This window comes from Peromyscus maniculatus, chromosome 6 (assembly GCF_049852395.1).
Source record: "Peromyscus maniculatus bairdii isolate BWxNUB_F1_BW_parent chromosome 6, HU_Pman_BW_mat_3.1, whole genome shotgun sequence".
Lineage (NCBI taxonomy): Eukaryota > Metazoa > Chordata > Mammalia > Rodentia > Cricetidae > Peromyscus > Peromyscus maniculatus.
Window position 1 is genome coordinate 99,135,161 of NC_134857.1, and position 23,821 is coordinate 99,158,981.

Genomic DNA, 23,821 nt, shown 5'->3' on the forward strand with positions numbered 1-23,821 from the left:
ACTGGCCAGTCAGCCAGCTGTCTCTGTCATTCTAGATTTTTGGAAATTGCTTACAGTGCTCTTCCTGTTTACTCGGGTAACATTATATCCTTCTGGGTTCTTTGATGTAGTTGAAGACTAGATAGTTACAATTATAATTTTCCTTGGTTATGATAAACAATGAATTAGATATAAAACTTTAGATTCACTGTAACATAAATCTTAAAAGGTCTTATTAATCAAAACAAACCCAGGAGCCAGATATTGGGGTGAACACTGAAAGATCAGAGAAACACAACAAGCTACATCCAACCTCACCTTGCCAACTTATCAGCTGATCTTGTTTCCACAGACTGAAAGTCTCTGAGTCCTCATCTGAATGGATCTCAGCTGAACTGCTGCTAAAAGCCTAAAAGCTTAACCAGCCTCTAGTTCCTGGTCCTCATGCCTTATATACCTTTCTGCTTCCTGCCATCACTTCCTGGGATTAAAGGCATGTGTCACCATACCAGGCTGTTTCCATTGTGGCTTGAACTCACAGATATCCAGATGAATCTCTGCCTCTGGAATGCTAGGATTAAAGGTGTGTGTGCCACCATTTTCTGGCCTCTGTGTCTATGTAGTGGCTGTTCTGTTCTCTGACACAGATACGTTTATTTGGGTACACAATATATTAGGGGACACAATATCACCACAACTCACAAATATAGGATAGATGATAAAATATTTTCTTTAATTTTGCCAAATATAAATAGACTGTAATTCTTGCTTGATAACTGTTCTATTATATGTAATTTTACTATGTTAAAGTTAAAAACCATCCTTTTTGATTAGATAGAAAAGGAGAAGTGCTATGGAATGTCATTCTGCATGCTGTGAATATGTGTTGCTCTAATTGGTTGATAAATAAAGCTGTTTGGCCAATGGTGAGGCAGAATAAGATTAGGTGGGACATTCCAACTAGAGAGAGGGGAAGGAGAAAGGCAGAACTGAGGAGATACTGCTAGCCACTGCCAGCAGAAGCAAGATCGGTAAGCCACAAGCCATGTGGCAAAGTGTAGATTTATAGAAATGGGTTAATTTAAGATGTAAGAGCTAGCTAGCAAGAATCCTGAGCCACTAGGCCATATAGTTTAAAAATAATATAAGCCTCTATGTATTTATTTGGGTCTGAGCAGCTGTGGACTGGGTGGGACACAGGAAAACTTCCAGCTACACACATATACATGCATACGTGAATATATAGAGAGAAAGATTGTATTTACCTTCTGCTTTCTCCTTCTGACTCCTCCCAGATCACCTCCCACCAATATCCCACTCCCATCTTCATGCCTTCTTTTGTTGTTGTTTTAATGACCCAATGAGTCCAATTAGTGCTGCCAAAATATCCATAAATAGGGCCATCCCCTGAGGTATGGTCAACTTACCAGGGACTGTTTCAAAGGGTTAGAGTTTATGACCATCATGGCAGGGAGCATGGCAATGGGCAGGAAGATATGGGACTGAAGCAGTAGCTGAGAGTTTATGTCTTGATTCCACCAATACAAGGCTAACTGGAAATGGTTTGGACTTTTGAAACCTCAAATTGATTGATGCACCTCCTCTAAGTCAGCCACACTTCCTAATACTTACCAAACAATTCCACCAACTCGGGACCAAATATTAAAATGTATGACCCCGTGGGGACCATTCTCATTCAAACCACCACACCCATAAAGATTGCTTTGTTGACTGTAATTGAAGCTTGAGTTTGACTGTAAGCTTCCCAGTGCCAGCTTAAGTAGGGAAGTTGAGTGTGTGCATAAGCCAGATTGTATAATGTAATAGACATGGTCTGTGATGGCTGTTATTGATTGTCAACTTCACTAAATCTGGAATGAACTGTGATCCAGAAATGGAAGGCACACCTGTGAGATTTTTTTTTTTTTGCTTGATTTGAAGTAGGTGAATCCACTTCTAATCTGGACCTTTAAGTAGGGAAGACACATCTTTAATCTGGGCCATATCTTCTGCTGGAACTCTATATAAGGACAGGGAAGACAGAATATTTTGCTCTTTTCCTGCTTGTTTTCACCTTGCCAGCACATCCATTTATCCACTGACATTGGAACCAACTTCTTCAGGATTCCAGCATATACAGAAGATTGGCTGAGTAGCCAAGCATTCTAGCCATGTGAGATTAAGTAACTAATGGATTCTTGGACTTTCAATTTACAGCCAGTCATTGTAAGGATAGCTGAACCACAGCCTGTAAGTTATTTCAACAGATCCCATATTGACAGATAGATGATAGATGATAGATAGATAGATAGATAGATAGATAGATAGATAGATAGATAGATAGACAGATATTCATCCTATAAATTGTTACTCTAGAGAATCCTGACTAATATGTGGTCCTTTAAAATATTCCTAACAAGTTAATTCAACAGTGGAATTCATAAACTGAAATGTGAAGTCTCACCTTAATGAGGCTCAAACACCAAAATATCTTTCAATCAAACAAGTTCTGCCCACTGTTATTCAAAACAGGTAAGAGCATCATATTTATCTTCTGAATATGTACAGATGAGAACATGTTTGTATTTCTCCCTAACAGCTAAAAGCTATACAAACAAAAAGACATTACTCTCAGGAAAGGCATACTCTAAGGCAACCACTTCCCTATGAACACGCTATTTCTGTTTAAAGCCAGAACACTTCAGCATAAACCAAAGTTTCTCCACACAGAGCTGATGTAATTGAAACAAAAAGGGAAGAAGCAATGAGATTCTATACAAATTAAAGACTCCTTTAGGCTTTTTAAAAAATACACTGGATTAAATCCAATGAAAAGACCAATGCTTACATCTGTTTTACACACCACCAGAGAGAGAGAGAGAGAGAGAGAGAGAGAGAGAGAGAGAGAGAGAGAGAGAGAGAGAGAGAGAGAGAAAGAGAGAGAGAGAGACCTGGCTATATCCAGAGAATACTAGGCAATAAAGAACATAAAAGTAACTAAGGAACAAGAGAGGGAAAGGGAGGGGAGGGAGGGGAAGAGAGGAGAGGGGAGGGGAGGAGAGGAGAGGGGAGGGGAGAAGAGATTTTTCTCACATTTGAGACCTAGCTCCACTTCTTTAAGTCCCTTCTTCAGCCCAGATGATGCCCTGAATTTGTATAAAAGATACAAAGTACTTCATTACTTTTTTGTGAACTACCTCCTATAAAATACCTAAACTACTAGCCAAACTTCATGGTGAAGTAAACCAGTGATGGTGATACATAGAGTTTAAAAATCCTAAAGAGAAAAAACAAAATAAAACAAAAACCAAACAGACAACTCTGACAAACCTACCTCCCTCTTAGTGGGCAAAATAATTCTCAGGCTTGTTTTAGTCTCCATAAAGGCAAGTTTCAATGGGTTGATTTGCAGCACTATTCCAGCAAATCAGTCAGAGAGTGCCCAAAATAGAAATAATCCTTACATAAAACAAAAACATAACCACCGTGCAACTTGTGATGTTAGAGATCAGAAAGACAGAGAAAGGCATTGATGCTTGCTAGAAAGCTACAAAAACAAAAACAAAAAAATCCCCATAAAACCAAAGACAAGCTGACAGGATGGGTAATGTCCCTGCACAGTCAGTGACCATGCAGTGAGGACAAGCTGGTAGTGAAGTCTTTGTAGCAGGGTTGGCAGCCTTCTTGAAAATCCAACCTCAGGCCTTCAGAAAGTCTTTTGTTCCCACATACTTCAGTTTCCTGCCAAGAGAGCTGATGCAGGAGTCAAGACACGCCTGGGTTAGAGGGCCAGTCCACTGTCAACTTAGTACTTTTAGAGTCCTGAGGGCTGAAAAAGGACAATGGCACCCTCACTTTGTATTGCCCTCCTTTACAGAAATATCATTCCAGTAAGAAAGGTGGTGCTTCTATTCAGCTCTGCAAGTATGCCCATATATGAGGCTGGGAGCTGATTCTGCCTCAAGGAGCTGACTTTGATCTGTCACACCACCAAATTCATAGGTTCAAATTTCCATCAGATCTCTACCACCTAAGAGTGTGACTGTATTGGGAGACAGTGCCTTTGAAGAGTTAAAATGTTAATGATAATAAATGAAGAGTTAAGTCAAAAGTTAAAATAAGGTGTTTAGGCAAGCCCTAATCTAACAATCTAACGTGGCCGGTGTCCTTCCAAGACAAGAAAGTTTAAACATGACATGCTGAGATATCAGGAATGTGAGTGCACAGAGGATAGGCCATGATGTAATCTCTCTCTATCTCTCTCTCTCTCTCTCTCTCTCTCTCTCTCACACACACACACACACACACACACACACACACACACACACACACACGCATGTACATGCAGTCTGCAGGTAAAGGCAGCAGAGAAAGAAGACTATAACATGAATCTTAAATGGTCTTATTAATTAAAAAAAAAAACCTGGGGCCAGATATTGGGATGAATGCTGAAAGATCAGAGAGACAGAACAAGCCACAGCCAACCTCACCTTGCCAACTCCTCAGCCGATTCTGTTTCCTCAAAGGTAATGCTTCTGAGTCCTTACCTGGAAGGGATCTCTACTGAACTGCTCTAAAGCCTCTACTTCCTGGTCCTCAGACTCCAGAGCAGGAGTTCCCGTTTCCTCAGACCTTATATAATTTTCTGTGTCATGCTATATTACTTCCTGGGATTAAAGGCATGTGTGCTTCCCAAGCAAAGACATGAGATCTCAAGTCCTGGGATTAAAGGTGTGTGCCACCACTGCCTGGTTCTTTTTCCAGTATGGCCTTGATGGATTGCTGCCTCCTGAGTGATAGGATTAAAGGTGTGTGCTACCATTGCCTGACTTCTATGTTTAATATAGTAGCTGGCTTTTCCCTCTGATCTCAGATAAGCTTTATTAGGGTGCACAATATATTGGGTGGATACAATATCTCACCACAGAAGACATGTCACCCCTAAAGAAGGGAGTGAACACACACGCCCTGCCTTCCTATATCTTCATCCTTTTTCCATCTGGGCTTCCAGCCTATTGAACAATGCTGCCCACACTGAGGGTGCATCTGACCACACACACACACACACACACACACACACACACACCCGCACGCACGCACGCACGCATGCATACACACACACACACACACACACACACACACACACACACACACATGCACACACGCGCACACGCACCTCAGTATCTGTCACTCATGTCAACCTTCTCTTGAAAAACCCCACAGGAACAGCAGAGGGGCACGTCACCATCTCTCTATCCAGCCAAATTGCCAATAGAGATGAGCCATCGGAGAAAAAATGTATTGATGGTCTATTTCTAAAATATAGGCATAAATAAGAAACTTCATGAAATGTTTGTCTATGGAAGGCATTGTGACGATAACATTACATGGATTTATTCATTTAACAGAATGTTCTTCTGAAATAAATTTATTATCTATATTCTGGAGATGGAATATATGCGATTTAAGAAATTTAGTTGTCCAAGATCACACAGCTGAAAAGAAAGAAAGCTATACAATCATGTTCTAAAGCCCACACTCTTGACCAACTGTGTAATATTGGTCCCAGACCAAACTGTGTAGTATTGGTCCTAATGCCCAAGAATCATCCCAGGTTTCTTTCTCTCAGACCTTAGTGCCCTGTTTTCTTTTCCTACTGCACAATTTCCCCAATGACTGTAATTTAGGTAGAGACCACCTATATAAGAGAACTTCATTTCTTTTCTGTTTTGCATTTTTCTTGCATTTACCACACACTGCTTCATTCTCTCTCCCCTATATCCACATATACCAGCTCATCCTTTGAAATTACAGAGGCAGTCTTCTGTCCTCATAAACTAGAGACCATATTTATTCATTATTAAATTGCCCTTTGAGCTTTCTGTGAAAATGCACATTTATTCCCAAGTGCAAAACACATTACTACAATTGGCTTTAGTATTTTCATCATGATGTGCCCAGAGTTCATGATAGACCAGAGAGATTTTCTAATATCAAATATAAATCTAAATAGAAAGCATCATTTTAAAAAGTATTAAAGCTAAAACTTTTTGATATTCATTTTTCCAAATGAATGCACTCAGAGCTGCTTGCCTGCGCAGTTTCTCTCACACTCACTTGGGGAGGAATGCTTCAACCTGACTCTCACATATCTTCAAATGTATCAAGTCCCAAATGTAAATTTCCTCCTCTCACTTAATAAAGCTAAAAAAAAAAAAAAAAGTGTCCTTGTCTCAGGATTCTAGCACAGTACTGAAAATATCACCCTTGTTATAACACTAGCCCTTTTCCCTGACACAACTTTATGTGTGTCTAGAAAAGACACAGTTTTCTAGAAATGTCTTGGACTGAGCCCCATGAACCAGGTAAAGAAAACTAGTCAAATTTCCTTGTTGCAAACTCTGGATCCTAGGAACTGGCTCAGACTGGTATTTCAGAACTGTGTAACTGACAGTGCTGTACATATACTGTGTTGCTACTTCCTTGGAATTGAAGCATTCCATTAAGGCTCAAGGAGTAAAATAAAAACTCACCAAGCCTCAGGAATCATCTGAGAGATACGTTCAAGGCCCCTTCCCAAGGATGTACAAAGAGGAACAACTGCTACGGAAAGAGACTACCCAACCAGTGGGACCTCCAGCAAGTCAGTGGTGTTAAGGGGCTAGAGTGATGCCACTTTCATGAGTCTGCACCCATGCTAGCAGGAGCCTTTCACTCATCTGTGTATCTGTAAGTAGCCCCTCCACCACGCTCTTACATGAAACCCCCCAAAACCTCACTGTTTCACTAAACTACACTTGGGTGGAATCATTTCTTTGGCCTGCTTTCAGTGCCTTATCTTGATGAAGAGATGTTTTCTGTTTTTGGTTTTTTCTTCTCCCCAAAGGAGGGGGGGACGACAAAGTAACAACAACAAAAAATAAAAAAAAAATAGCAACAAATTACATCTCATTTATTTTATTAAGAGCTGCCAAGTAGAGAGCTGGAGAGTTGGCTCAACAAGTCTGAGAACTTGTTGATCTTGCAGAGGTTTTGATTCTCAGCTCCCACATTGTAGCTCACGATTATCTTGTAACTCCAATCCCTAGGAGATTCAATGCCCTCTTCTGACCACAAACATGGAACACAAACAGACATGAAGTCAAAACACTCACTCATACACACACACACACACACACACACACACACACACACACACACACACACACGAAAATAATAAAGTAAATAAAGCTAAAAATAAAATAAAAGTTTTTTTTTTAAGTCAAGTGGTGCCGAAAAGAAACTTTAGTGGGTAAAGATGCCTGCTACCAAGCTTTATGACCGTAGTTCAATCTGTAAAAACCCACATGGTGTAGGAACAGAACTGGTTCCCACAAGTTGTCTTCTGACCTCCACATGTACACCTTGCCACCTCTGTTTGCCCTAACCACAAACAAATAAATGTAAAAATAACAATTGCTTTTAAGTGCCAAGCACCAGTTACCATATCAAAAGACCTTTGAGGAGTCAGAGCCGAACATGGGACACACATGTTCTTTCTCAGCTCAGACTCATCCTCAACACAACCCTTGGTCACAGGCAGGTCACAGCTTTTCTTGTAGGGCAAGTGCTTCCTGTTTCTGCTGGCATCTCTTCATGAGTTTCCATCACCTTAAATAAGTTCACCTAACCATCCAAATTAAGAGTAACATTTCCTTCACAATATGACTACTCTAGCCAAAAGATTCACAGTAGGATTTTAACACACAGTCATCTATTTGTCAAGCTAACAGAAAATGGATTTACATGTCACTCTCCTCCATGTATTCACTTAACAACATAAATCAAGAAATATGTTTCAAGACCCCTGTCCAATACTTTTGTAGTTTAATTACAAATTCAAATAAATAAATTTAGTAGGGTTTCCTTCCATAGCAAACTAGTAAATGTTGCCTATTCATCACTCAGATCCTTATCGTGGGATCTTCTATCTCATTCATGTATTCATGGTACTGACATGTTTTCATATGTACCTACACCTACCTTCCCAAGCCACATTTTATTTATTCTACAGGTGAGAAATTATTATAAGTTAAGTTGATAAATGTGTTGCCCCTCCCCAGGGGTGACCCTGCCAACAAGTCACTAAGAAGTGTGCTTGAGAGGCCTAATGCTTCTGTTCCATGATGTTAACTTCTAAATTAATAGGAGAGGAATGAAACAGGAAAGAAGAGGAAGAGGGAAGAGATGGACTGAAGAAAGAACAGAAGGGAAAATCAGCAGTCAATACAGAACTCACACACCTGCATTATGGGAATGTCTTGCCATGCTGGCTCAGATGCTGGTGCTAAATGAAGCATATGGACTCCCTAATTAAAAATCACCTATGAAATCTGATACACAGAAACACTGATACACAAGTTAAGGGCTATGAAAGCAGTAATGGATTCCCGAGTATAGGCAGACTTTTCTGTCCAGCCTACCAGCTCCCAAATAACCACACAGAGACTTCTTATTAATTATGAAAGCTTGGTGGATAGCTTAGGCTTGTTTTTAGCTGGCTCAAAACTTAAATTAGTCCATTTATATTAATGTGCTTTCTGCCTCGTGGTTTTATTACCTTTTCTCTGTACTGCCCATGCTGCTTTCTTTCCATTTGGCTGGCAACTGTCTGCATCTCCACCCTTCTTCCCAGCATTCTCTCTACGTGGAAAATCTTGCCTAGCTATTGGCCATTTAGCCTTTTATTAAAGCAATCTGAGTGACATTTCTTCACAGTGTATGAAAAGATTATTCCACAATATTTCCCCCCTTTTGTAAATAAAAAGGAAAGGTTTTAATTCTAACATAGTGAAACTGCATACAATAAGAACAATTATCTGGTAAGAATTACATTTACAATATTGAGTCCATTTGTATTTGGCATATTTTGAGAAAATACTTCATTATTTATTTTATCTTAGTGAATCTAAGGCTCTGTATCTAATTTACCTTCTATCATGACTAAGTAAAGCTGAAACTATGACTATCTAGCCTTCAACTCCATCAAAGAACCCAGAAGGATATAATGTCACCTAAGTAAAAAGGAAGTGCAGAAAAGCAACTTCTAAAACAAAAAAGACATCTAGCTGCCTGGATAGCCACCTAAAGTTTCTCTGCAACATTGGGGCATCCATCTTCTGCCTACAGACCTAAAATATCTGACAGACTTTTCTGTGAAGCAGGATAAGGACAATCTTACCCTGTCTTGGCAAAGTTTGGTAGTCACTTTCTTTTGTGTCCTGCTTGTCCAGTTTGGACAGCATATTGTAAGCAGTTGAGGCAAGGGCAGTTTCTTGCCACATGGCTAACTTTTGCCACAAAGAAATCAAGCTCCATATGGAGGTTCTGTGTTGCTCATCATCTCATATGATGTAGATTGGTGCTGCCAGAAGATGTGTCTCATTGCCATAAAAAGCCTTATGTTATTAAAACATCTTAAATGCCATAGTCTGTAGATCTCTGAAGTGTTGGAAGACCATTTGCCTATCTAAAATATATCTATCTCTGTTTGATCCTAAAAACATATGTAACATGACTACAAGTTTGATTGTTATAGGTGAGTAATTACTAACTTGTATTTTTTTGTTATCCTAAATAGTTTGTAATAATAATTTTCAAGGACTAGAAATTTACATAACATTGTAAAATGAGCTGCATAGGTACAATACCTTGAACAAGAGTAGAAACATATGTACAGTATGTTATAACAAAAATAATCTTAAATTTATATCAACATACAAAAATCCATATCAATGTAAAATATTTGAGACTAGTGGTTGTTCAAAAATAGAGTCAAGAATCTACCCTTTTATCTCATCATCTTTATACTTTATCTCCCTTTTTTTCCTTCAGAAAGAGATTCTTGAATCTAACTCCATTGTTTAGCTTTTTTCCTGACTATGATCAATAACAACTTGTAACCAACACCCCTAAATGATGACAAATCTATAACCCATTGAATGACTAAAAGCCACTCACCCCATCTCTTGGGACTATTGCTGCCATGTTTTCTAGACTGATTCCTGTTGTCTGGGATCACTGGCATCCTTAGGAGACCCTGAAAAAATTGGGATAATGGTCAAGTCCTGACAGAGTTAGCTGTATTGTTCGTTGTCCAGTCTCTGTGCAATGGTAAAGTACAAGGCTTATCTGAAGTCCTGGCTGGAGTAGTCTGTGATGTTGGACCATCTCAGTCAGTAGCTTTGAAGTTGTTCTGGATGCAGAACTCTGAGAAAACTGCAACAGAAGCACTCTGAGATGCTGGATCACCTGAGCCACTCATTTTCATTGGTGTCTGGTCCTTTTGCTCTGAAAATATATAAACTTTCAAAGGTAACATACACATCTGCATTAACACAAATATGGAATGTGCAGTGTACACAAATCAGTTAAAAATGTTTTTGTTTTATGTTTGAGCAGGTAAAATGCATCTGTCAATTTTATAAGTCATTTGGACTTTATAATCAAATTGTAATGTAAGTCTCTATCCATGCCATATGAAAGGATAGCGTGTAATAAGCCATGAGGACTCTGTAGCCAAGATTTATCATGTCTCATCTCATCTCAGAGCTGTTCCCATGTTGAGAGATTACATGTCACCTGTCATGTAGTCTTCCTCCCCCATGTCTGTAGCCAAGTTACTCAGGAAGTCTCCCCTGGTCAAATCTTATCTTTATTAATCTGGAAGGAATTCACAGCCTTTCATTTCCTATGGAAACAAAGCATAACCTCACCCTTAATGCAACACATTGTCCAACTTTAATTTTGAAGTTAAGATATTTAAAAAAAAATAGGTTGGTTTAATTTAGTAGTTTCTATAACCCAATGTCTCTCTCAGCAGCTATTGTTTTCTGTCCATTAACATTTAAAAAATTCAGAGTTAACAAGACACTATATAGGATCCAGACTCCCCGTGTATTTTCCATCCTTACATAGTTTTTTTTATTACTTTACTCTCTCTTTAAAGACTTTACTATTATTTAAAACTATTTTTTCCTATGGCTGTCTATACCCATTTTTCCCATAAGCCTACACACATTGTTAAACACACTGGTACCTATTTAGAGGATTTTTCCATCTGAACCTGATTTACTGCATATTTGTAACCTTTTCTGTCTGCATGAGTAAAACATTTTTTAACTTTAATGATGTGCTTCATTCAAGCAATTATATTAAAATATTATCATTTCTGTTTATAGTCATACTAAACAATTCATGTGATGATTTACATTATTTTGTATAAAATCTCCAAAATGTGATGCTTATTCTTTTTTTCCTTTATTAAGAAATTTTTAATTCATTTTGCATACCAACCATAGATCCCCCTCTCATCCCTCCTCTCACTTCCCCCCTCAACCTACCCTCCATCCCCTCCTCCAAAAAGGTAAAGCCTTCCATGGGGAGTCAACAAAGCCTGGCACATTCAGTTGAATGAGCAAAATCTTAAACCCACCACATGGCTTAGCTCATAGCACACTGGCAGCTCAAGCACGCAGGCAGCTGCTGGGAGATGTGTCTCTGTACTGCAGCAGGCATGAGAGACACTGGTCTAAGAAACTGCATTTGGCTTTGTTTTTCTGTGTTTAGAACCTTCTTTTAAGCTTTCTCAGGTCTTATGTGGACATATGTGGTCAGATGTTGGGCACCATTTGTAGGCAGACTTTCTGTCCCACCTGCCAGCTCCCAAATGACCACACAGAGACTTCTTATTAATTATGAAAGCTTGGGAGACAGCTTAGGCTTGTTTTTAGCTAGCTCCTGATATAAATTAACCCATTTCTAATAATTTGCTTTCTGTCTTGTGACTGTGCTATTAATTTTCTGTCCTGCACATGCTACTTTCTCTCTGTCTGTCTAGTGATTCTCCAGGACTCTGCCCTTCTTTTTCTAGCATCATTTCTGCCCCAAAAATCTTGCCTACCTATTGACCACTTAGGTTTTTATTAAACCAATCTGAGTGACATTTCTTCACATTGTAACAGTGTACAAAAAAAGTCCATAATACCTGAGAGTTTGTCTGAGGCTTCAATCTTACCTGCCTAGGATCTCTAAAAGTAATATGACATAGAACACTTATCCTTCATTATTATTACAGAATCTCTCACTCAGAAAGAGCTCCACTTGTCACATTTGGTGTTTAACTCTACTTTTGCAAATACTGGTGGATTTTAAAGCACACACTCCATGACTTTATGTGTAGCTATTTTCCAGTCTGAGTCTGGACCTCCCATTCAGGTCCAGAATACCTAAACCATGAACACTTGTATCACAGGACATTCACAGGCTCAACTAGAACTGATGGAACCCTTTAAGATTAAATGAAATGTCAGTATATGATTCTCTTAAAGGGTCATTTGTCACTTTACATTTGGTCCTTCACATCTGGTTGTTGCAAGGTCTCATACAACACTTCTTGTCCTGACATTCATCCAGCATTTTCATTGTGATAGCCATCGACAGCCCAACTTCTCTGGCTGAGAGAGAGGCTTCAAGTGTGTCAGATTTCCTGAGCTTAAATCTGAGAAATCCATGCTCCTTCATCTGGCTTTATCTCCCATCATGTAATCAATTTCAGTTTTCTTTTCATTAAGCCAAAGGCCAGGTAAAGTACTTAACCTGACAGACTCCCTAGAAAACAGCATCAAGCCTTTTCCCACAGCAGTCTTCCTACACACTTTGCCCAGTTTCTCTGCTCTCTCAGCCCAAGAAGTATCTCCTGCAGTGTCTCCCATTATCATGTGTTCCAAAGTGTTAAGAATATGGGAGAGTACGACCATGACTTTAATGAAAGCACTCACTCAGGGGACAGAGGCTGGTAGATCTCTGTGAGTTCAAGGCCAGTCTGGTCTTCAGAGTGAGATCCAAGCCAGCCACAGCTACTGTCTCAAAAACAAAAGGGAGCCAATTCATCAACACACAAGTGAATTGGGAGGTAACATCATCAACCAACATAATTCCTGGCCATGTCTTAGTGGGTTCTGTCCTCAAGGGAACATGTTATATATAACTAACTGTACAGGGCTAGAAAAAAGTGTGATAGAACCTATACAAATCAGTATTAAGTATAAGAGAAAACGACTTTAGAAAAGTTAGTTTGGTAAGAGACATCTATGGCTCTTTTATTATATTTTAAATTTATGTTTAACAGGAAAATAAGAAAAATTCAGATCTGAGATGGGTTTTGGATGCTCACACAACCACCTCTGTCCATCAACAGTTCACACAATAGCACTGTGTGCTGTTAAGCCTAACCTCCTTCCTTTATATTTGATTATCACCAGAAATGAGATATACCTGTGTCAGTTAACAGTTTTAAATTACCTCTATGTTCTAATTTATGTTAATGGCATAATAGCATAACAATGATGGAAAATGTGTACCAACATTAACAAATCAGTCTTGATGCATTTCAATTACAATTCTCTTCCTATCTCTGATCATCAGCAAAATCAAATTAGCAATGCAACCCTTAGTTATGGAATTACCCTAACATGGAGAGGCTTAACTTGGGTACCTTTTCATCTCAGAGCTGCTGTAGGATTGCAAAGGTGGGTTAGGAGAAATCAACCAAATTTTGCGTATGTGCTAATAATGGTTTTGTTATGGAGCCACAGTGAAAATAACCAAGAGGTGACACTGGACTCCTGGTTGGAATTAGAGTCATGAAGATGATGCTGTTCATGTGGGCGAAATGGATTATGTGATTGGGGATTACATGGGATGGACTGAAAATAAGTGAACCTCATATTCTGTTTGGACACAGGTCAAGGTAGGTCAACGCAGAGATCTATGAAAGTGGAGTTTCAGTGACTCTTGTTTTACAAGGTCCTTACTCAGTCAAATGCTTTCCGCAGTTCAGTACCCAGTGGAACCCCATGCTCATACGACAGTTGTGAGGTGGGACAGGATCTAACAGAAGCAAATCAACACACGCTGGCCCAAAGCAGCCCTTGAAATGTCTAGTATTTGATCAGGTGCATCACACAACGCATTTAAAGAAAATGTCGCGGCTAATTATGAAGACGAAAATGTGACTCAGCACCTCTGATAGGAAGGCGCGTGGTGTTCCTTTCTTGGACTACACCACCGTGTACCTGAGCTTCAGGAAACGCTGCTTTTGTTTTGGTGGAGCTCTGTTTTTCAGGCCAAGTCTAAACTTCAAAGGCTAAAGATTCTGGAACTAACTCTCCTCTTAGAAGAACGGTCACCCTTTGAAGGAATTGAGATGTGCACACCCTGTACAGTTAGCAGTGTCTTTGTGTGCGCTCAGTGGGGTGTACATCCAGGGTGTGTTTTGACACAGAAAGGGCTAGATTTGGGACTTTAAAATAGATTTGGGATTTTCTCTGAAATTGCAGAGTCCTTAGAATCCAAAACTCACAGGGAAAAGTGTCTGCATTACAAAATAGAAAGTCCTTACTTCTCTTCTGGATTCTCCTGACCTGGGAGATTTTTCTTACTATTATTTGTATCCAAAAGCTGTCTGCTGAAGTGAAAAATTTTAGGAAACATGTTCCTTTGTATGCTTTTTAAAAGGTAATTTAAAAGAAATTTAATTTAAATGTTAAGTAAAAACAAAAATTTCCTAAAGCCAAATAATATAGACAAAACAAAACCAAAAAACAACAACAATAACAAATCACGCAAAAAATATCTACTGAAAGTCCGTGGCCAGAGTGCTTAACACCATTTATCTAAAGAGAAGAGCCCGGGTCTATTTCTCTTCTACTACTCACTGACTGATCCTAAGAAATGAAGCATTTTTTTTTAATTCACTTAGCATTGCTGTGTTTTAATGCCATCATTGGAAAACAAGGGAAAAGGCAACTCTGCTTCCTGAGAGTGTTGTGGTGATTGAGATGGCAAATGATAAGCCCTCAAAATATGCCTAGACTTGGTGCTTAGTAAACATGGATTCATCTTTGTTCTAACTAGGAAATAGACACTATGCCCTGGGCAAGAAGAATAGCAAATATTCCAAACCCTACCTCCTGTGTAAATAGTTACTGCACAAGCCAGGTAAAGAATTACAGACACAAGGAAACCTCATGTCTATGGTAACAGAGGGGTGTCAATCAATCCTTCTTTTCTATGGCTGCACACAGTTCCATAGCCACATGGAATCCACTGACAACCCTAGGAGATAATGCAGTATTGCGAACTATCACAGCCCTTAGTCTAAACTAAACATGACAAGCGTATGAAACCGAACTCCATCATTGTAAAGAAATCTTAAGTTAATGAGCTGATCTCTTCCACCACCCAGTACAAGCTCAGTAACACAGAAAGTCATTAAAATGTTCCCTGCTCTTCAGACATGTATTTTCATTATGTGTCTAAGACAGACAGTGAGATTTTGGAGGCGAGAATAGGTCCTAAAGCCAGCAAGGATCAATTTTTAAAACATTATTCCTGTAGAGTAAAAGGTAAAGTGTTTTTATACAGTCAAGGAAATGCTGTGAGCCCTGCAAGCTTCCTCCATTTATTGCTCTAATCAGCAATCCAATCGAGATTCCAAATAAAGAATATTCCTTGGAGTGAGTCTGTGAGGCTACCAGAGAGGTTGTTAAAGAAGAAGAAGAATCTTTGGGTTTTTTAATGCTGGTGCCTGAACTTTGGTGGTCATTGACTCTCAAACAAGAAAAATCGGCATTTCTATTAATTTAAGATAATAGTTGCCAAAAATAGGCAGGAGGCCTTAGCATGCCTTTTTATCACGTTGCCCTCTGGATGTAGTATGTTGGATGGGTTTGCTGAAAACAAATCATATTTTCAAAAGCAAGCAAGAACTACAAGGACGCACAGCAGACTGGCCTGCCATGCCGCTCCTGGATGCTGACAGCCTCACCCTTCTGCACGTATTAACTGGTACAGCTCAGTGAGTGATGCCTCCTGAATGTGGACTCGTGGTGTTCAGAATCACAGCTCCCATGATATAATTAGTAACCCATTCTGAGTACTGTTCCCAGGTGGGAAGAGAAATCAAAGCGACGGGGAAAAGAAAAATATTTCAGACTGAGAAACAATGCTTTGCCGTTGACAAGGTTTTGCAGTGAGGAAGCTCTCAACAGTCCCGTCCTCCCAACACTGGCATGCAGCCAGCTGGCATTTCTGTGGGCTATGCTAAGAACCAGTGAATGCCATGTGGGCGGTTGTCAACCTTAGAAGCAAAAAAAAATAGAGAGGGAAAAATGAGTTGAGAGCTGTAACATCAACTTTCAGAGGCTTTTGATTTCTACCCAGATGGCACAAATATTCCTAGGTATTGGTACACACACAATAGGTATCCAGCCTGATAATTATCAGAGCTTTAAAGTTGACAATATGAGCTTGACTGTCAAGCTGGGACAATAGAGCCCAGAAAAACTGGTGTAGAAATGGTCAGATACATTATGCCTCCCGTGCAAATGAGCTTTTCTTTTTCTTTTTGTTTATTTTACATATGTATGTAAAGTTTCACTGATACAGAAAGGCATAGAAAATGTATATAGTCACACACGCGATGTTTTGATACATGTAAATATTATATAAAATTTAAATCAGAGGAACATGTCTTTCTTTATCGTGTTTTTACAGTGAATATGTTTTCAAACCTTCTAACTGTTTGAAGTCAATAGTACATTGCTGTAATCTTTGGTCACTGTTCAGTCAGAAACAAGGATCTAGAATGTCTTCTTGACTCTGTATTAAACCATGGGGAAAAAAACCAAAGTATAAGATTGTAGTACATTGGCCTGGATGTTCTCCGTATGTTTTCCCAATTCCTTCCATTAAGCAGGCTTGAATTGTCTCTCTCCTTATAGGTAGCCATGCACATGCCTGAGGATTTTCTACTCAGAACCAATATAACCCCTATTTAATCTCTGTCCACCACCAAGATTTCATGTTCCTGAGGCTTTTGATTAAGATAGAGGGAAAAAGCAAGATGGCTCAGTCAATAACGTTCTTGCTGTACTCATGAGAGCATGAGTTCTGTCCCCAGAATGTGCATACAAGGGGCTAGAGAGATGGCTCAGTGATTAAGAGTCCATGCTGATCTTGCAGAGGACCTATGTTCTGTTCTCAGGACCCACTTTCAGCAGCTTACAATTGCCTTTAACTTCATTTACAGGGACTCCAAGGACCTCTTCTGGCATCCAAGGGTATCTACAGTCATGTGTGTACTTAATGCACAAACACACACACACACACACACACACACACACACACACACACACACAGATACACACAATTTAAATTATTGTAATTAAAAATATAATAAAAGTAATTTTGTAAAACACAAAGCTGGATGTGGTTGCTTATGCTTAAGTCCTAAAAACTGGAACTTTTCTGGGACTTAAAGACACATAGATCTTTGGGGCTCAGGAACCAGCTGGCCTAACCTAATGGGTCAGGCTGAGGTCCAGTGAAAGGCTCTGTCTCAAAAACAAGGTGAATGGCCCTTGAGGAACAGCATTCAAGGTTGACTTCTAGCGTCCAAACATATAAAAGCACATATACACCACAAATGAAAGGAAAGAAGGAAGGAAGGAAGGAAGGAAGGAAGGAAGGAAGGAAGGAAAGAGTTCAGTTTCCCTCCTCCAGCCCCTATCATCTGTGAGGTAGCTGCTAAAAAGCAACAAGGAGGAGGAAAGTCGATGTTCTTCGAGAGCTATTAGCAGCCCCCAAAGCCCCACCCAAAGCCATCCTCGATCTGCTGAGAACCCCATTTTGTTCTTTAGCGCAGCTCTTCTCTAAACTTCAGATTCGTGTATCTAAAACCAATTCATTCTCTCTACCTAGGGAGAATGGAACTCAATCTTCTTCCCACAGCCATGTTCCCCTCCCTCATTGTCTTGCTGGTCTCATCAAAAAGGAAATGGTCACCCTTTCTCACCTACACAAATGCCTGTGCCCCCACCACTAGAAATAATGCAGGACGCTTGGTGTGATGAGTTCAAATCTCTTAGATGTAAGTGCTGTCAGGGTGTGTGGAAGAACACTGTCAGCGTAAGTGGGTGATTGGCCTGGAGTCATTCGCCCAGAGTCCTTTAATATAACTGGTTCATTCTCTTCTGCTCCATGAGTTAGAACTTTAGCAACGTCTATCTTATGTTTTTGTTTATTTCTTCTTGTGACCCTCCTGCCTCTTCAGTACACCTTAATGGCACAGGCCACCACAAGCAGCTATCTTTTTTTCTAAATGATGTTTAAAAAAAAACTGATCCCACCCAGTTAAATCCATTCCTTCACACCCATCTCAGAGTCCTCTGACTCTTGTACCCCCTCATCTCATCATGTCCCCCAAGCCTTAGGCCAAGGAGCTCCATGATGGCCACCTCAGGTTCATCCCTAAGCTGTGACATTAACACCCCTAAACCAAGTTGAGGGTCCTAAGGTTGGCATCATTATAAGAGCCTGCAGCCATCTCCATACCGCGACATTAGCATTTACATTTCCAGGATCTGAAAGTTGTTTGGATAATTCTGAAACTTCCTAGTGTCCCTATGATGTGTTTTCAATCAAAGGACAAGAAGACATCCTCACTCTGTCCTTGCCTGCTTCTTCTCACATCATTCATAGGCAAACTGGCCAGCTGCTTTCTGTTGTCTATCTTGTTTGCCCTGTGAACTCATTCCATATCAAGGTGAGCCTCGAATCCTAGAAGACAGAAGGAGAGGACCAGTCTTATTAAGTTGTAAATTCTGCAGCTATGGTGTAGCTCAGTGGCTGAGTGCATGCTCATCATGGACAAGTCCCAAGGTTCATTCAGTAAGAAAATATATCAATAATCTATACTTTGATTTAAAGCCTCTAGGCATGCTTCTTAAAAGACAAATGTGAGATGAGAAAAATGGATGCACAGGAATAAACAAATATGTTGATAAATATAAGTAATAAAATGAAATCTTATTTTGTCTTGATTTCAAAATGAACATCTCAACCCAAAAATCATAGTTAGCTTAAGGAGTCCTTATTTCTGTTTTCTTAAATTCTTGCTTTATGAGTCCCTTTTCTTGCTGCAGCCTCTAGGCTCAAGTCAGATGGCCTCTTGGCTTGATTGTTACACAGCCAGTTGTGAGGCCTATCCTCAGGTCAGCAGGCAGAAAGCACCTCCTGAGGCCAGGTTTCTCCTACACTCTATTCTTTAATCCTCAAAGCAAACCTAGAAGAAAAGCATTTTAATTTCCTTTTTATAAATTAGGAAACTAATATTCAGAGAGGTTAAGTCGCCCGAAAGGAATATGCCTAAGAGACGTGGGAACCACAATTCAGATCTAGATCTGCCTTTGACACTGTGAAGAATATGTTCTTAAATATCCCAGTGAACTATTTGCTTTCATTTTAAAAGCTCAAGGTAGTTCATCCCTCAAGTTCTACCTATAATAGAAATTGGACACCATGGTCAAAGAAGATTAGCCACATGATACAAAATAAATATATAAAGCATACATGTATAAGGAAAGAAGAAAGGAAAATGGAAGAGAGGGAGGAGGAAAGAAGGGTGGAGGGAGAAGGGAGGAAAGGTGGAGGGAAGGGGGAGGAAAGAAGGAGGGAGGAAAGGTGGAGGGAAGAGAAAGGAAAGGTGGAGGGAGGAAAGGTGGAGAGCGGGAGGAGGGCGGAAAGGAGGAGGGAAGGGAGGAAAGGTGGAGGGAGGAGGGAGAAAAGGAGGAGGGAGGAAAGGTGGAGGGAGGAGGGAGGAGGGAGAAAAGGAGGAGGGAGAAAAGGAGGAGGGAGAAAAGGTGGAGGGAGGAGGGAGGAGGGAGAAAAGGAGGAGGGAGGAAAGGTGGAGGGAGGAGGGAGGAGGGAGAAAAGGAGGAGGGAGGAAAGGTGGAGGGAGGAAAGGTGGAGGGAGGAGGGAGGAGGGAGAAAAGGAGGAGGGAGGAAAGGTGGAGGGAGGAGGGAGAAAAGGTGGAGGGAGAAGGGAGGAAAGGTGGAGGGAGGAGGGAGAAAAGGTGGAGGGAGAAGGGAGGAAAGGTGGAGGGAGGAGGCAGGAAAGGTGGAGGGAGGAGGCAGGAAAGGTGGAGGGAGGAAAGGTGGAGGGAGGAGGGAGGAGGGAGAAAAGGAGGAGGGAGGAAAGGTGGAAGGAGGAGGGAGAAAAGGTGGAGGGAGAAGGGAGGAAAGGTGGAAGGAGGAGGGAGAAAAGGTGGAGGGAGAAGGGAGGAAAGGTGGAGGGAGGAGGGAGGAGGGAGAAAAGGAGGAGGGAGGAAAGGTGGAGGGAGGAGGGAGAAAAGGTGGAGGGAGAAGGGAGGAAAGGTGGAGGGAGGAAGCAGGAAAGGTGGAGGGAGGAAAGGTGGAGGGAGGAAGCAGGAAAGGAGGAGGGAGAAAAGGTGGAGGGAGGAGGGAGAAAAGGTGGAGGGAGGAGGGAGGAGGGAGAAAAGGAGGAGGGAGGAAAGGTGGAGGGAGGAGGGAGAAAAGGTGGAGGGAGAAGGGAGGAAAGGTGGAGGGAGGAAGCAGGAAAGGTGGAGGGAGGAAAGGTGGAGGGAGGAGGGAGAAAAGAAGGAGGGAGGAAAGGTGGAGGGAGGAGGCAGGAAAGGTAGAGGGAGGAAAGGTGGAGGAGGAGGAAGGAAAAGAGGAGAGAGGAGGGAGGGAATCACGTAGTACATAGTTCATAGGACACTGTCTAAAAGAGCCACAAATTCCATAGAATCACTATTATGAGTTTCTGATATTCTGTATATAGTAAGGCTTAAAATAAAATGTGTACAACATTTAGAGATTAAAAGAAACAAGTCTTCCTGGAGATGGCATGTGTGTTGGTTGCAAAAGCTATGGAATTGCATATACTTGGCCCCCCAAACTGTTAGCTTTATAATGACACTGCTTTTAATAGTTCTATTTAAATCACCTGTCTTGACGGGCTCATTGCCTCCTTCTCTAATAAGAGGTAAATAAATTTTATGTATGCTAACAAGTACAACTTGATACATTTATTTAAAAATATCTTTAGGGGTTGGAGAGATGGCTCAGTGGTTATGAACATGTGCTGCTCTTGCAGAAAGCCTAGCAGTTCCCAGCATACTACACAGCAGCTCACAACCACCTACAACTCCAGTTTCAGGATGTGTGACACCCTCTTCTAACCTCCGTGGGCATTATACACATGGTGCCCTTACATGCACACAGAAAAAAATAGTCACAAACAAAAAATGAAAATAAATAAATATTTTAAGCAATCTTTAGTAAGGCTGAAGAGATGGTTCTGTGAGTAAGACGGCTTGCTGTGCAAACTTGAGATTCTGAGTTCTGATCCACAGAACACACACACAAAGTCAAGCACCTGTATGATCCCACCACTGTGAGGGGTACAGACAGAAGGATTGCGGGAGCTCACCAGCCACCATCCCAAAACCAGGTTCAGGGAGAGACCCTCCCCCAAAGTATTAAGATCCCAATTACATCTCCAAGTCCTACTCTGACCTCTGCACATGTGTGTACACAGCCTCACAAATAATTCATATTACACACACACACACACACACACACACACACACACACACACACACACACACACCCCCCTCAAATGCACCCACACATACACACGCAATCTCTTCCCCCAAACAGTCTTTCAGATTCTACAGCAAATATCTGGCCCACAGAAGGAATTACATGATTGTACCTGGGCTATGATTACAAACAAGCAATATGGAGCAATAAAAAGCAAAATGCAAAAATATAGATACAGAGCAAGCTAATCATACTACTTTGCTGAATTAAAAATAGCCACAACAATTTAAATTGTCCCACAACAAACACACAAAAATATACATAATTATGGAAAAGATAGGTTTCTTATCTACATTCCATCCATCGTTTACTAAGTAGTAAATTTCATAGTGTTTATTCTTTAGACTGCTAGCACTCAGTCTGGTACCTAATGAACAGTAGGTAGTCAATAAACATTTCTTGAGCCTTTCTAAAATATTAACCAGAGCCCTGACCTAACTTTTAATACCACTCAGCACTGAAGAAAGTGAACGTTCACTTGACCTTTCCCATAGTGACATAGATGACCACCCAAAGCTAACATCCTCTGTGTGCCAGCTTAGGTACGGGGTAGCACTAGCATTTACCATGTTACCTCATTCGATCCACTCCATAATCCCACCAAGTCAACCAAGACTTCTTCATCCTTCTACCTAGCTATTTTTACAGATGAAGTAATAGAGGCCCATAAAGGTAGATGTCAAGGTCATGCAGAAAAGTTTAAGTTTCAAATATGCAATTCAACTCAATTCCTAATCCACTCAACTCCCAAACCCATGGTCTTAAAAGCAAGCTCTTTTACCCCTTCTACCAGAGCTTCATGGGCTCAAGTGCCCAACTCAGAGTGAGTACCTTATTGATGATGGGTCTTTTGTGAGTCTTTGTGTGTAGTAACTGAAGGCGGGAAATACGCCTATCCTAAATTGAGAATAAAATATACAGTGGCTTTTGAAAAGCTAGAAAAATCAAAGAATATGAAATATTTTGTGCATGGTTTTTAAATCGATCGTACATAGAAATGGCAGTATTTTGGATCTATTGGGTGAATTACTTTCCCAAACTAAATAAAGTCTACAATTGTGTAAACAATATAGTACCCAAGCTAATTGCTTAGGCTTGTGAATATCATCTTATTTCTACAGGGTGTTAACATTAAAGAAGCGAAATGACAGTGGGAAGAAATCATGCATCGTTTTCTACATTTTAGATCTAATTTTATCTCAAAATGCATAATTAAAATGAGTTCTATTTCTAGTTTTGAAAATATGGCTCCTAGAAAATTTAGAAGTGTGACCGAAGTGGGCCCCATTACATTTCTGTCGTGCTGAAGCAGAACATCAAACTACAATAGAACAAAAATAGCATCTCTGCCTCTCACCACCATCAATCGCAGACCCACGTTTAGATAGTTTAGTCTACTTAATGAGCAGTGTTATTGTTAAGAGCTAATTGGACCATCCGTTAATGCAACCTCATAACACCATGAAACCAGTGACTAATGATTTGGATTCAGAGGTCAGTCAGGCAAGCCATGATTCTAGGAAGAAATGCACTGAAACCCCTTCCTGGAAGCCAGCCTCATTCCTCAGAATCTCGTCAGACATCCTCACCACCTCCATTTTGTACAGCATTGATGTTGGGAAAGTTTCTCTCTTGGCATTAAGTAAATATAAGTCTTTCTGTGGATTATCATTCCATGATACAAGTAAAATCACAACTGCTGGTCTGAAGACAAGGGGTAGATACTGCTTGAAGGGCTGTGGTGATGCCTGCATTTGCTAAGATGTGCTAAACACAGTTGCTCTGCGGGGACGTGAAATACTACCAACCCCTCACTTGTGCTTTCTTGTGGAGACCAGAAGAAAACGAATAAACTACACAAACTAATAACTCACCTCAAATCACTGCTTGCTCGGTGTCTGTCCAAGCCGTGCAGTGAGCTGAGAGAGTATTGGCCTCTCTGTCGGAATTCAGGGCTCTGCATCCCAGCTCTTGTCCACCCTCATGAATCCTCATCTGCCAAATGAGTAGATAGGATGAGATTTGTATTGTTCAAATCGCAGTTCTACCTCTGGTAGGTCGTGATATCAATTTCATGGGTCAAGAGTACTCTGCTTAAAATGAAACAGAACGAAAAACCCTCAGAGTTCAGTGCACATATTAAGAATCGACATTATTTCAGGGAACTTTTGTTGTGTGTATACGCATAGTGGGATATGTATGCACACCTTTTTTTAAGTGAAATTTATATTTTGTGATTTCTGGCTTATATACTGGATTCAGATATGAAGTATTTCCTAGTGTGAATATTTATAAAATTGGTTAAAATCATTGTTTAAATCTCTAGGGGTTCCAT